The 16583-nt window shown below is 32.5% G+C and overlaps 1 long non-coding RNA gene across 1 annotated transcript; it reads left to right on the top strand.

The window, feature by feature from the left end:
- Positions 1 to 15112: 15112 nt before the first annotated feature.
- Positions 15113 to 16034, top strand: LOC149908231 (uncharacterized). The gene is made up of 2 exons (XR_016456740.1): positions 15113 to 15206; positions 15485 to 16034. It is a non-coding gene; the product is annotated as an uncharacterized LOC149908231 (long non-coding RNA).
- Positions 16035 to 16583: the final 549 nt, after the last annotated feature.

Genomic DNA, 16583 nt, shown 5'->3' with positions numbered 1-16583 from the left:
AGTAACAATAATTTAAAAAATTTCAAAAACAAAGTTCTCCACCAGCACAAGCTTCATGAGCCCGAGCCCACAATTGGCATTTCAGACATTGAGCCCACTTTTCTTTGGATCTGTTATTTGAATGTGATTCCATACAGCAAATGCAGCAGGATTCCTATTTTTCTTGACAACCTTAACCTTTTTAGTTTTACAGCCTGGTTTTGATCTTTTTCTTGCTTTAGTTCCTCCAATAGGCATGTTTAAACAAATAAACACATTAAATCAATAATCAAATCCTATAATCTTCGTACTTTTTAGCTATAATCAGATATTAAATTGAAAACAAGGAGAGTTGAAACAGTCTGTTTCAAATCACCTCGGTGAGAAAAAACCTCCCAATTTTTACTCAAATCACGATAAAGCAGTAAATACCCAGAAATCAAATTTACCAAGTATATTTCAAGAATCTATAGATAATAAGTTTTTAAAACATATATAACTCAACCCAAAAAACAAAACCAATATTAAAGTACGAGCATCGTAAAAAATCATGAAATACTTACTTTTTGCGATTTTCGGCACATGTCATTCAGAACTACACAACTGCACAAATGACGCCACCGGCGTGAACTGACGCGATAGCTGGTGGAGGGAGTTGGTTAAAAAAGACGTTGCCAGATCGCTAACAGTTTTAGGTTCCAAGAAATCGGGACTGTTTCAACTCACCTTTGTTTCAAAACCCCTCGGTCTCCCCTACGTAGAAGCCCATATAACTTTTAAATAGATACACAAAAATAAACGATAACAATAGGTGAACATTCAAATGAGCGAATCTTGTAAATACACAATCCCCACTAATATTATAAATGCGAAAGTTACTCTGTCTGTCTGTTACGCTTTACAGCTTAAACCTCTCAACCGCTTTTGATGAAATTTGGCACAGACAATCTTAAGACCATGAGAAAGAACATAGGCTACCTTTTATCAAAACACCATGCGGGCGGAAGCTAGTAACCATATAAGCATGTACGTGGGTATAAGTTTACTTACCCTTATGTGACAAACTTGTATGAAGCTTGTATTGTTTCTATAACGAACTTGTCTCGAAACATGTCGGCAAACAAACACCTTGCTGTCATCTCGACGCCAGAAATCGGGCGGCAATAAAAATGAGCTCTCGAATAAATCATGGGCAATCATTAGTGGGGTCCTCGGGGGTGTGGGGCAAGGGACGGGAGACAGCGATCTATTGTTTCAATGCTTGTGCAAAATAATTATGTTTTGTCTGCTGTAGATAATTTTGATTATTTAATGATGTAGAGCGGAAAACGCTAAATAAGTAAGTAGGTATAGAAAATAAATATAATAAGGTAAGTAGGTACTTACCGAAGTAAAAAAACTGCAACGGTTGATGCGTTAAAATTTTTATCGCCTAAAGATTTTTTAAGAAATAATACCTACCTATTTGAATAAATTTCAGCGTAATTTAAATTATTCAACAATCTCTAACTCATGAAATTGACATCCACTACCTATTAACGTTCATGAAAAACATATCTTTCTAATTACTGTAATTAGGTACTATAATTACGTGTAAGATTAAGTTACTTCAACAAACGTTTCCAAAAAAACACCTACACCTACTCCATTCCTATCATTATATTATTTTGTCCCTATATAATATTTTCTATTACATTTTACACACATTTTATCAATACACAATGCACAATATAACAAATAATAACATATGAACGTCTATCGCTTATTTCCGTCCACGCGGACGGCAGGGCGCCGCTCGCCTCTTGCGGCGCCTTGCCGGCACCGACACTAGGCGCCGTCTTATCCCACTCTGAGGTGCCTGTGGACTTCATACTTCATGATGTAACTATGTTTTTATCTAGTTAAAAGTCAAAAAAAAGTTTCCTTTAGAATATAAAAGTGTCTATGTAACGAGAATTTTAAATTAAGTACCTATAGTAGGTAGTTCCTAAAGGGTAAAATTGGGTAAAATCTAAGGTCATATCTTAGGCTATGACATGCAAATATAGAAAAAATCTTGTAGAACAAAATGAAATAGATACAGATCAGTTCTTTTTATAAAAGCTATATTTTCGGCCTAAGTATCTACAACTGCAATACTATAAAACTGTACTCAGACTACAATAAGATGATAATTGAATCGCTTAACAAAGAAGTTCCGCAAAGAAATTAACATAGTGACGTCTGTTATCACTATACGATGTACGTATATTGGCATTAATTAATTTACTTTATTTACATGGCTCTAGCCTCTTACCTCTAGACTCTACCTATATTATGGAATTCAGTTATTGTGAGAAAAAATATGTTTCCTGTTGGTTTTAACTTCGCTATAAAACATAATAAAATGAGCCTTTATTTCGGCTATAGGCAGTACCATAATTCTAAAGTAAAATTGAATGAGAAGTGTTTTAAGAACAATTTAAAAAAATGCAGTTTTACATAGAGTCAGATTTCAAAATCTTTCCACTGTATATTTCCTCATCTACTTCTTTTTGCTATCTATTGCATGAGTACAAGTCACCGCACATCATAACACATTGCCCATTTATATTCAGTATGCAAAAAATGTCAATCGTCTATCTTTAGCAAATAATTCGTATTTTAAAAGATTATTCCGCTCGCGACTAGATGGCGCTATGTGCGAATATTTTTAATAAATTGTTATAACAACAAAAACTACATAATCCCCCCAATAAAATACATTATAGCAATACTTAAATTGATAAATTTACAAAAATATATTCGAGGTATAATACACATATATTTTTTATTACCTCTGATACAATAGCATCATATAAGGCGACTCATTCATAAAACTATGTTGATTATAGTTAAAAATAGTGGTAGATAAGGTTATGGGTCATTCCAAATGACTTTTGGCGCCAACGCACCTACGACCAATAGACGCCTAGTATATTTTATTGGCGCCTAGTACCAAAACGAAAAATAAAATTATATTGTCTGTTTGGGTTGACCGAAAAGGTTTTATGTACTTACGCCTTTTTCGTATCTATCATAAATATTTACATTGTTTTTTATATGACGATATAAGAATTATTAAAAAAATACTACCACTTGTAAAAATGTCTGAAGCAGCTGTGTCGATTTTGAGGCAACTTGGTAGTTAGCTTATGTCACAGTTATTAACAGGCTAATTTTATTACAAAAAATAACAGGGCTACCCTAAGATGTTTTCAAACCTTTGGATTCGACTGCCTATGTTTGTTTTCCTCAAAGAAGCAAAAACGATCGCTACATTATCAATTTTTTTTTGAAATAGATAATATTAGGTATGTTTTGTAAAAAAAAGACGTGTGGCATTCGGGGACTGCCGCGGTAAAGCTATTGCATAGCATGCCTTCAAGCCACACCTCCGCCGTGCCCGTCGGAGTGGGGAGCGTGAGGTTTTTTCGTTACGGAATTTCTGGATTCGGTCCCCGCGCTCAAGGCCCGCGATAGAAGCTATGCAATAGCTTAAAAATACTTGGATATAATTCTAACGAGACCCTAAAGGGCCCACCTACCTACTACACATGTAGGCTAGGTCACACTACATGTGTAGTATGACCTAGAACCATCACAGCTTCTTAAAAAGTTCTAAATTAGTCTATATTTTTCCAGCTAATAGATACAAGTGAAGTTTTGTTTATCTGTATTGTTACGCCCACGGACCGGCTCCCGGCGGCCTGGCGCGTTGCACCCTTCATAAACACGTGTCGCTTTTTTATTTATTATCTATATTTTGTTTATTTTTTTTTGTTTGACGTCTGCTGGTAATTTTGGTCAATTATTTTGTAGTTTGTAAGACTCCTGTATAATTTACCAAAATATATGATAACTACTCAAAGTACCTACTTGTTACTTTTGATTGTACTTTTTTACTTGATTTAAAGTTTAAACAGAAACATTTTGTTGATCTTCAATAAAACTTTGAAAAAGAAATACGTACGGGATTTGGACGAGTTAGATGTACATAAATTAAAACTGCCTGTTTCTTGTCATTTTTAATCATTTTTAATTATTTATTGTAGCGAATCTGATTTATTATATAAAACAAGAAAATATATGTAAATTAGGTAGGTACTAGCATTGCATCATCAATTAGGCATCTGCACACATCTCGTTTCAAACCTCAATCAATTCCTATACACATACCTCGTCTCCTATCCTATGTTAAAACTCAACCAACTTTCAACCAAATACCTGAAAGACATACTTACATACCAAATTATACGTTTACCGATAATACAAACTGAATGAATCACAATATATCCGTTATATTATGAATGTGTAAACACGGTGGCATCAGCATGATCCGTCGCCGCGGCGTCGTCCCTGCGGCAACACTGGCCTCCACTAAACTAGCGAGTTGAAATAAATTAAGATATTATTTTTGCGTGTTGAATTGCGTGTATAAGAATATAAATCATTTTTCTGTACCTTATATTTTTTAGATATCTCTGGGTCAGTTTTTCACCTGCGTTGTACTGTACTTAATGCGATGAAAAATATATTCAATAAAACTGCATTGTTATATGAAAATAACGAATAATGCCTTGATTTTTGGGTCCGGGTCGTCGTTATGTATGAGATGAGAGAGGAAGTTTATCTATATGCAAAGTATTAGCGATCTTACCTTGACCTAACGCTTTTAGAAATTTATAACCAGAAAATAAAACGATGGATTTAAAACCATATACTGCCTTTTATTGTAAGTACAATCCGTAGATATTAATTAAAACATGTAACCCTAACTGCCTGAGTAATCTGTATCTTTAAAATAATTATTTATCTCTGTTTCGTGGCCACGCACAGTTGTCCAAATGTTTTGAATGTTAGCAATGCATAGTCGGGCACTTTTATATAAATTAGGGAGCAACTCATATTGATTCCGATTTCTTTGTCTTGGGGGAATTATGCGGGATGCCTGGCGACGGACGTTGTAAAAAAAGTTATGGATAAATGTTAATAAAAAACTATTGTTCATTTGTAACAGTAATTATTATAAGTTTAATCACAGATAATATTCCCACAGACAAACTGCATGTGCAGTTTTGTGGGACTTAGACTTAAGTTATTGTAATAATTTGTAAGAATAATTTCAATAAATAATAATAATAATAATACTTAATACTATACTAGTTTTCTTCATTATCATAGAGCGTGTTATTAATTATACTAACTGATGTAGAGACTTTTTATGGGTTTAAAATTTAAATTATTTAAGGTTTTTAACAACAGTCTGCTTTTAGGTAATAAAAAGTTGTTACTGTACTTTTAATAAAAAAACTCGTTGCAGACTTCATTTAAGACCATAAAAAATAATAAGATGACTTTTTTAAACCATCACAAACTAAGATCACAAAATACTTAAGTAAGTAGCTTGTACGTTCACATATCAGGTAATATAATAGGTATATCTCAGTTTTATAATACCCCAAAATAAACAGATAAAAAACATTTAATTCAAGTATACATTTTTAATATGCGCATTACAAATTAAACAGTCGGAGGCGAATTATTTTATTGTGTGACATCATATGAATGTGACAACATGGCGACCGATTTTGGCGCCAAACGGCTCGTCGCTATGGCGCTGTCTTGCGCTGAACACTACGCAACCTACTACAGATACGAATCAATCCTTACACTGCAAAATAGATAATATCTGTCTAACAATAAGTGCGATAATTCCATGCACACTTTTATACTTGCGAGTGATTTTCGTCAAAGTATCTTCAAGTAGTGGCGTCAGACGTAAACAGTTGTTTTGTCCAACTCCTTTGTATTTTCACGGCTGATTGATTGATATTATTAGCAGTCTGTATTATAAGCTGTTAATTAATTTTTCTAAGTAACTACTAACTTGTTTATAGTGGTGATTAATTGCACGCCTCATAAGCGAAGCGTTGAGGTGGGTACTACTAGTATATTATTATTAGTCTGTGGTACTACTGTCGCTTCGCGCAAAACATCTGATTTTTCAAACTTAAAATGTCTTTATGTATCATACATTGCACTTGTAAGATAATACATACACACACATATTAAGAAAAAACACTATTTTTAACGTTCATGATATTTTTGATGTCATTTTTGTTATTTAAACTAGTTAAAAAACAGTTTAAAAAAGTTCTGTCTTGGACGTCCGTGTGTCTGTATGTGCGGATCCTTTTTCTTGTTAACACGATAGCGACCGAAATACTTTACTAATCGAGTCTTTTTTTTTCTCTTACGCTTGAGTATGCTCAGGAATAGAACCCTTTCATTTTTCAGGGTCTGATTCGATGTGGTTTAATTGTTATTAAATAAACAAAAATAATAATTAAAAATATTTATTTAAAAAAATTATGAGGCGTGCACTTTTGGATTTTCCAAATTATTTTATTTTATTTTGAACTTGTGGCCCACAACGACCATCTATTCATGTTTTTTGCAGCTTGCATGGCAGAATATCTAAGTATTTAATAATTTAGTCGATTATTAAACCTGTTAGTATGCGGTAAACAATATATAAAACTAGTTAAGATTGTCAGAAGAAAAATTAATAGCAAAAAGATCAGTGTTGATTATAATTATTAATATTGATTTTATTAATGGGTTTTTAAATTACTGAATTTTGAATAGAATAAGTTTACCTATTAAGATTAAAATCTTTGATTTATATGATAGGTAAGTATTTCGTTGACATCATCTACAAGTAAAACAGATCAACAATTTATTATTCACTAGCTTTCCGCCCGCGGCTTCGCCCACTTTGTCTAAACCATAATAAATTATATAATAAAACCTTCCTCTTGAATCACCCTATCTATTAAAAAAACCGCATCAAAATCCGTTGCGTACTTTTAAAGATTTAAGCATAGGTACATATAGGGACATAGGGACAGAGAAAGCGACTTTGTTTTATTATACTATGTAGTGATGATGGACAATAAAGATGTGGAATAAAAGTTAAATTTGATTTTTAAAATTTCCGTATTGTTGCATCTTGTAATCAACAATGAAAAGTGCATTCCAAAGAAGTCCGATGATAATATGTAGGTACCTAATGAAATAGGAAAAAACTTGGACATATTAAACTTATTGAACCTTTACATTCTGATGATCCCATCACGCAAAATTTTTAGGGGACAGATAGGTATTACTTATCTATACTTATATCCAAAAAAAATAGAAAAAGAACTAGAACCAACTTTATTATTTTTGTATAGGAGTCAAATAGAAAAATACTAGAAAAATGCGTGGTGTTTTCTTAAAAATTACCTATCATATATACGTAGTATTTACCTGAAAGTACATAGGTAATACTTTAATCGATGTCCTCAATTATTAAAGTCGGTTAAAAGGGGCTGGATCATTCCATACATCTAATGTATAATTAAATAAATAAGCATATAGGTAAATCTCGTTATTTACGTGTATCATGAGACTCCGCCCATTTCCATTTTTGCAATAAAATATTCAAGTATGTTAACAACTGCATAATATAAAACGTGTTTTAGGAATGCAAGGTTTTAGTAGGTAAGGATGGATAATGTCGCAGAAACAATATCGTTGTAGCGACGACAAGCCAATTTACGAGTTACCGAAATATTTCAAGTGTAGTACCTACTAAGAAAGTTCCCACCATAGGTTCACACGGTAACTCGTATATAAACAGTTCGTGCGCTATGCATGAACAGTTAAGGGCTTGTCGGGACGCGGGTTGGTCGCATTAGGTCGAATATTAATTACATACGAATATATATATGTAGTTAACGAAATATAACCTTTGCGTAGTTATTACATCTTTTATTACACCCGCACATAACAAGCCCCTACATTGGTGACCCCCGACGAAAAGTGAACATTATTATAGTGAATTGCATAGATTTCGTTTGTGTGATTATTTAATTTATTGATTAAATAAAAATTTAATTCAAAATGAATCCGGCAGTTCCAGTTAGAGCAGTTTCGTCGGTACAGTTAAACCTTCTCGAGCAGTTAGCACAATTAAAGCAGCGGGTAAACCAGCTGGAATGTGCAGGCTCGAGAGGCAGATCGTTTAGTGGTCGAAGGTATGGGAATCGCGCGCATCGCTCCGCATCCCGAAGTCGCGATCGTGCAGGGATATCAAAACAGAAAAATCCCAATTGGCTATGTTTTTTCATTACTGCTTTAAGCATATCGCCAGATTGTACTATCGTCAACCTTGTGCGTGGCAGAAGCAGCAGGAGAGCCGACTTTTAATAATTTTACCAGTGTCGAAAAATAACCAATCCGCGAGTGAGTGTACTGTGTAGTGATTATAAAGTGTAGTTTAGTGTAATTAAGACATTTGGTACTAAGTTAATGACTTTAGATCTTAGTTTACGGCGACCGTATAAATGGTTATTTATTATCGCCAAGGTAACTCAACTTATATTTTTGTTTATAAAGTGCAGATTTTTTTAGCACCCTAAGGCCGATGCATCGCTCGCACTTTTGACGGACGCATCGGATACTCATGTAGGTTATTTTTCTAAGAATCTATCTAAGACTGAACGCAAGTATAGTACGTATGATAGGGAGTTATTAGCAATTTACTTAGCTATTCGTCATTTTCGGAATATGGTCGAAGGACGACAGTTAACGGTGTATACGGATCACAAACCGTTAATTTATGCATTTTCTAAAGTAAATAGCGAGAAAGAGTTACCCAGACGTACACGACACTTGATATTCATTAGTGAGTTCACAACGGATTTGAGGCACGTAAGTGGGCAAGATAATGTCATTGCAGATTCGTTATCACGAGTCGCAACAATAAGTTGTCCCACTGTAATAGATTATGCAGAACTTGCTAAGGATCAACAACAAGATTCTTATATGTTACAATTATCTAATTTGAAAGACGCTAATAATAGGTTAAAGAAAATAATGTTACCTGAAAGTGGTACATTTATTTATTGTAATTTAGATAATGATAAAATTAGACCCTACTTGACTGATAAATTTCGACGTATTGCCTTTGATAGTGTACATAATTTATGTCATCCCGGAATAAGGACTACACGCAAATTGATTCAAAATCGTTTTTATTGGCCAAATATGATTCGTCACGTTGGCCAATGGGTTAAAAGTTAAAACATGCATTGAATGTCAACGATCGAAGGTTAATCGACATACAATGTCAGGTTTAGGATCGTTTCTGCAGTGCGATAGGTTTGAACATATTCATGTTGATTTAATTGGACCTTTACCCACTTCACCCGAAGGTTTTAGGACGTATTGCCTAACCATAGTGATAGGGGGACGCGATGGCCAGAATGTTTTCCTACGAGAGATATAACTGCTGAAACGATTTCGCGTGTAATATATGAAGGATGGATCTCTCGTTTCGGTTGTCCGAAAAAGCTAATAAGCGATCAAGGACGCCAATTCGAAAGTCAATTATTTGCTACACTAATGAAGTTATTAGGTATTAATAAGTTGCGTACGACACCTTACCACCCACAGAGTAACGGGGCGGTAGAGCGTTGGCATAGGTCGCTTAAAGCGGCATTAACGGCTCGCTTATGCAATATATCATCTTCTTGGGTTACGGAATTACCAACTGTGTTGCTAGGACTTAGAACAGCAGTAAGAAATGATACCGGCATAAGCGCAGCAGAAATAACGTACGGAACAACTTTACGATTACCAGGTGATGATTACGATAAAAAATCGAGTTTTGAAATAGATAGCAGTCTTGAGTATGTAAGTAAATTACGAGACTCTATTAGGAAATATCAGTCAGTAGCTATTAGGCAGAATGAAAGACGGAACATATTTATTCACCCCGATTTGCAAAAGTGCGATTATGTTTTTGTAAGAAACGACGCAGTACGTAAGCCTTTACAACCAACATACGACGGTCCTTATCGTGTGTTGAGGAAAAGGTATTTTATATTCAAATGACTGGCAGGAAAGTTAGTATATCTGTAGACCGTCTAAAACCTGCATATTATTTGAATGATGATAGTGATACGACATCTGGGGCAGATACTGAGGTTCCGTTACAAATTCCAAGTAGCGAATTGCCTAATACACATACCACGCGTAGTGGAAGAGCTATACGATTACCAGTACGATTTAGGTAATAGTATTGTATTTAATTTTTTCAACTATTTTATATTTATTAGAATTACGATGATTATAAGTATTATTAAGTCTTCTTAGAAATGTATAATAAATACTTACTAATCAACACATCGTATTTAATAAATAATAGAACTTAAGTAATTTTGAAACGAGTTCATTGTTTAACGTTTTAAGTATGGTATTTCAAATTTATGTTTGTGTTGAGTTTTGATTGAAATGTTTACTACTTAGAAATTTAAGCACTTTTGATTTATGGCTTTTGAGTGTTTAGTAGTAGCCTTTGTAATATTAAACGATACAAGTGTAAAGAACGTATTGGGATTTGAAATGTTAATGTTACTAAGTGTTAGATGACGTGTAACAATTATCGCACGCCACTTAGAAGACCCAACCAAGTTTTTATAATAACATAAATAGTTTAACGAAATTAGGTGTTAACTTTGAACCACTTGTATACGTTATGATTGATTTATATTGTGAACATTTTTTATACTTTATATTGTAAACATTTTGTAACCTTATATAGCGACACTTTATATATACCCCTTTGTTTATTGTTTAATTTTATTGTAAGATTTTTTTACTTGTATACCCTTTTTATTTTAAGGGGGGAATGATGTAGCGACGACAAGCCAATTTACGAGTTACCGAAATATTTCAAGTGTAGTACCTACTAAGAAAGTTCCCACCATAGGTTCACACGGTAACTCGTATATAAACAGTTCGTGCGCTATGCATGAACAGTTAAGGGCTTGTCGGGACGCGGGTTGGTCGCATTAGGTCGAATATTAATTACATACGAATATATATATGTAGTTAACGAAATATAACCTTTGCGTAGTTATTACATCTTTTATTACACCCGCACATAACAAGCCCCTACATCGTTATTATTTATATACATATCTACAAAAATACTCATGTATTCATTTAAAGAAACTTTTAAAATTGCAATTTTTAAGTTTAACAGTTAAAAACAGTTACATGAATAGTAAAAATTAAAATTATCGTAAAAATACTTATTTATTCAACTCTATTACATATTTCATTCACAAAGTCCGATGTTACAAGTTGTTATGCAGAATCTTTACCTACCAAAAAAAACATTCTAAATAATTAGGGGGTCGAATATTCACCCCCTAAATTTAGGTGACACTTTAATCTGTCGGTGAAAGCAAATTTTACGTTAGGTATCCCTTAAATTGACTTAGGTGACACCTAAATTTTAGGGGTCGTTGGTGAAAACGGGCATAAGAAAATTACTATCCGAAATGGCTTCTACCGAAAAACATAAGCCAAATATTTGAATTCGTAATTGATGATACAATAGTAATATTTTCGAATCCAGCCTAATAGTTTGTTTAATTCCTTATCTACATACCTACTAATAGCTTCTAAACTTTTCAACAAAACTAATATTAACATGTTATTCAAATTTCAAGGTTACCTACTCAACTGATTTGAAGTAGAGTCAATTGACATTTTGAAAAATTAACCCCTAAAACTAATGATTTCTACCTTCATTATTTATTTGGTTATTTAGTTTTATTATTATAGAAAAATAAGACACTTAAATTGGTTTTAAGACGAGCTCTATGAAAGCGAAGTTTGCGAAGTATCAGATAATAAACTTATAGTGTTACCACAGACCATATAATACTACGGTGTTATACTATACATATAGATGATGTAATAAATCTTTCAACAAATTAGGCGTCATTAGTTAATATGCATGGAGGCACAGGAAACATCTCACAGGATACGAGTGACGTTAACAAGTAATTATTATTAAAACTAATACAGAAATAGCACGTAAGTATTTGAAGTTGGCGCGTAACACGATTTACGATTACAGTAAACAAGGTTACAAGGATGTTATTTAAAAGTAAGTTACTTGATCACCATTTACTTATATCATAGTAAAATACTCTGCTTATTAGTTATTTTTTCCATTCAGACAATAACTCTTATAAATTAAATTATTAATAATTAATAAGTATGTAGACTTAAATAAGAGATTATGTTTAAGTAGGTATTTGGTGGTATTATCACAGATAAGTACTAAATAGTTACTAAGTAAGCATTATATGGTCGATTAAAAACATACCTGCTATCATATGAATATGATAAATATGATATTATACATACTTACTATTTTTTTGCCAAAAAGTTCATAGAAGCTGCAAAAAAAAAACTTCACGTCAACAAAAAAAAAACTGAGGTGAGTGTAAACAACTTTAACATACTATTGATATTTAAAATATACACTCTCGACTTAGATTCAGTCACAACAAGGCAATTATCTAAACTTTTATGCAAATGGCATCATAACATACTAGATATGAATAAATATAAATAACAAAACGCTGTTTTATTCATAAATTCATAAATATGGTAAATATTTCACGGCAATCGTGTTGTAATTAATTAATTAGGAATAAAATAAATAGGTAATCTCATATATTTCACGATTTGTTTTGGAAACTGAGAAAAGATAAAGTATTTTTAAGCTTGCACATAAACACCCTTATACAAGAAATAAATAACTATTACATATTTTACTTGTGAAACCAACTTGCATATGTGAAATAATTAATGTCTACTCAGAAACCACTCAGACAATTCTTCTTCTAACTTTAGTAAAGTTAAATACCTATTCAGGAAGAATATACAACGCCATCAAGCCCCAAACGAACTGGTTTTGCAAACAGATAGGTACAGATAGAAATAAATATGATTTCTAAACATTTCTACTTTATAAGTACCTACATATACCTAAATTAGAGGACTTTGAAATACGAAAAAAACAATAGTGATTGTACCTAATACACTGCCTATATTATTAAGTCACCAATGATAGTGCCAACTGAGAACTGGATTATCATTATCACTTTATTAATCTACATATAAATGATAAATTTGTACAAAAACAAAATTTTGTTATGAATATCATAATAACAACAAAAAAATCGCTACCAATTGAGATCCTAAGCTATTTTTGGAAATATCGATAAAAACTCAAAAAAACTGCTACTCATTTTCAAAATTTTCCTAAGATTATTTTTGAATAACATTTGTTTTTTAGTTTCAATCCGGGCAAAACCGTCAAGTGGATAACTGATATACATAATAGATGAATATCGAATGACTAACAAATATTATCATTTATAAAACAAAAGATACAGTCGATGTATCGACACACGATTCATCATACGAATTATTCGATTTATTTGATATTCATAAATCACACGAAGTACGATTTGATTCGATTCATTCATAATATTTCCCGTTCAAGCGTAAATGGAATAAAATACTGCAAGCTGGTGTGAAATACTGTTTTTTGATGAAATTTTTGTTTGTAATTTCTGAAAAATAAAGGTAATGGCCGATACATTTCATAGGTTTCACTGATATTTTTTATTTACAACCAATTTATAAAACTGTGAAACAATATGAGTAGGTATGGTAGCAATTATCATTCTACCAATAGAAAAAAATAATTTGGAAAATCCCAAAGTGCACGCCTCATAATTTTTTTTTATTAATTATTATTTTTGTTTATTTAATAACAATTAAACCACATCGAATCAGACCCTGAAAAATGAAAGGGTTCTATTCCTGAGCATACTCAAGCGTAAGAGAAAAAAAAAGACTCGATTAGTAAAGTATTTCGGTCGCTATCGTGTTAACAAGAAAAAGGATCCGCACATACAGACACACGGACGTCCAAGACAGAACTTTTTTAAACTGTTTTTTAACTAGTTTAAATAACAAAAATGACATCAAAAATATCATGAACGTTAAAAATAGTGTTTTTTCTTAATATGTGTGTGTATGTATTATCTTACAAGTGCAATGTATGATACATAAAGACATTTTAAGTTTGAAAAATCAGATGTTTTGCGCGAAGTGACAGTAGTACCACAGACTAATAATAATATACTACGTATACAACAGACGGTTCACTCCATACAAAAAAATATGCACTATAAATTTACGCAATTAAAGCGCCAGTGGGGAATAAACGTACTACATGTTCGATTATATCTCTTGGTATTTTGCTTTTAACACACTAGATGGCACGTTAAACACAGACTTGATGTTCTTTTCCTTCCAGAGCCACTAGATGGCACTAATGTAAATATATGTACACGTAGGTACCTTTTATTTTCAAGTCTTTGGCGTCACACTTGACAACTGTCAACTGTCAACATAATATTTTGTACAGTGTTGCCAACTCAGTGAAATTTCCACTACATCTGGTGGTTTAGCTCCCCCATTTAGCGGACAAATATTGGTTTTAGTGGCTGGTGGATTTTCCTAGTGGTTTAGATGAGTTCAATTAGTGGTAAGGTACGAGTTTCAACCAATAGAAAGATTTACATAAATACTCAAAAAGAACGACTTGAACTATGTGAAACAAGGGTATGATTTTGTGTCATGTTGGTAACAGAACGAACATACGGGAATTCCCCGAAAGTTGTTTGTCTATTGCTTGAATATTTTTGATTATAGACTTTATTACTATTGATCTAAAGTATGATTTGATTCAAAAGGTTATATGTACATTGTACATTCTATATTTGTGTACAAAAACAATCTGTATAAACAATCAGTCGGTATTGGTAATGCCGCGGCCGCGCGGTAGCCTCTAGCTTGTCGTATTTTAATTAATTTTGTGAAGTAATATAGTTTTACCTTAAAAGGGTTTTACATTAAATATGCCGAAACCACACAAAAATTTCTTTCATAGAAATTTATTCTTCACATACTGAAACTCTAGAAGAAGATTCTTCTGAAGATGATCTTTAAATACATATATATTCTAACAAAAATAAAAATTACTTAGTTCAAAATAGATGTTATTTACAAATAACTCGCAAAAAATTCGCCAACGGGCATTCAATATTTACATGTCTCTGGATATTTTTTAGTGTTTTTTCTGGTGGTTTTAAAGACCGATTACTTAAGTGGATTTCTGGTGGGCCACGAGGCTCCAATATGTGGGTTCGAAAAAAAAAGTTGGCAACACTGATTTTGTACCTACTCGGATTTTTAATTAGACAAAGCTGACTCACAGAGTACCTACATTATTATGACTGGTATTTAGTTCAGTTTATTTACGAGATTCTGTCAAAACCAAAACGAGAAGCTTTGTTTGTTTTCGTTTTTAATTGTTGACTAATATTTTAAAAATAAGTGCTAAATATGATTGATGGTTATGTAGAATCTACAGGCAGAAAATAAGCTTTAAGTATATGGTAAACTGATATTTTCTCTGAACATAAATTTTTACAAACATGATTTTTAATGATTGGTTTCTGGATTTGTAACCCAATATAAGATTGTTTTATTACAGACTTATTGCTTACGTTCGCAATAACAAATTTGTTCAAGAGAGGAGAAGAATTAATCCATCCCAAATGTAAATACGATTCTCCACAAAAACATTGTAGACACAATTATGGATTTATGGATTATGGATTTCTACATTTGCTACTAAGAAGGATATGGGATCATGAAGGATTTCATCTGTTTTAATACCAGTAAAATGGAATGAGCGCCGTGGCCGTGACTGTGTTTGGTACATAAAGAATGACAAACATTCAACTTAAAATTATTATGAGTGCATTACGGGCAAGGGCACAATAAGTTGCCCTTTGACTAAGATGTACTTAATTTTAAGGAACACGAAAATGGATGGCTAGAATAGGTATAATCGCATACATAGTATTTATTTCTAGTCTGTTGTATAAATAATCAAAGACTACAAAATATATAGTGAACTATGTCTTTAATATTAATTCTACAGTTTACAGTGTAGTGTGTAATCTATTGTATGTGTGCGTCTAGAATATATAGTCCTGTTGTTCTACAGTTTAAGCAGTTCAATACAAGCTTACAGTCGAGTCAAGTGTTTCATTAACCACCAACCATTGCATGGCAACCCTGCCAGTTTTGTAAATTGTAGTCTACCTAACCTGACTGTTGGTTTTGATTTGTATCACACAAAGAATACTATACCAAATTTCAAGAAATAAGAATTAAATATTTGATTAACTTTTACTAATATACAGGAGCTTATACATCAAACAAGACCAAAGCAGGGCTTTGGAGAAAGTGTGTATGGACAAAGACCACAATACATATTGTGCGGACAACTGCATGAAAAGCATGCAGTAAGGGACATTAAATAAATAAATAAATAAAACATATTTATTGTCAAGATCACAACACGAGATACATTTATAAACGAAGGAAAAACAAAAACAAATAAAAAGAAAAATAATTAAATAAAAATAATCTTATTCCTAAGAACTGTAATGTGGCAGTGAGTGACCTGACAAATGGAGCCAACTCAGTATATGATGGCAAGGTGATTAATACCTCACCACCACTGATTTTCAGTGACCCCAAATGACTATTGGAGTTTCAGTCTAGAATTGTATATAATGATA

Source organism: Colias eurytheme, chromosome 5, assembly GCF_061535395.1.
Source record: "Colias eurytheme isolate Ceu_HAF_F1 chromosome 5, ilColEury1 Martin Lab GWU primary, whole genome shotgun sequence".
Taxonomy (NCBI): Eukaryota; Metazoa; Arthropoda; class Insecta; order Lepidoptera; family Pieridae; genus Colias; species Colias eurytheme.
Note: the sequence above shows the minus strand (reverse complement) of the source record. Positions and strands in the feature narration are given on the sequence as shown.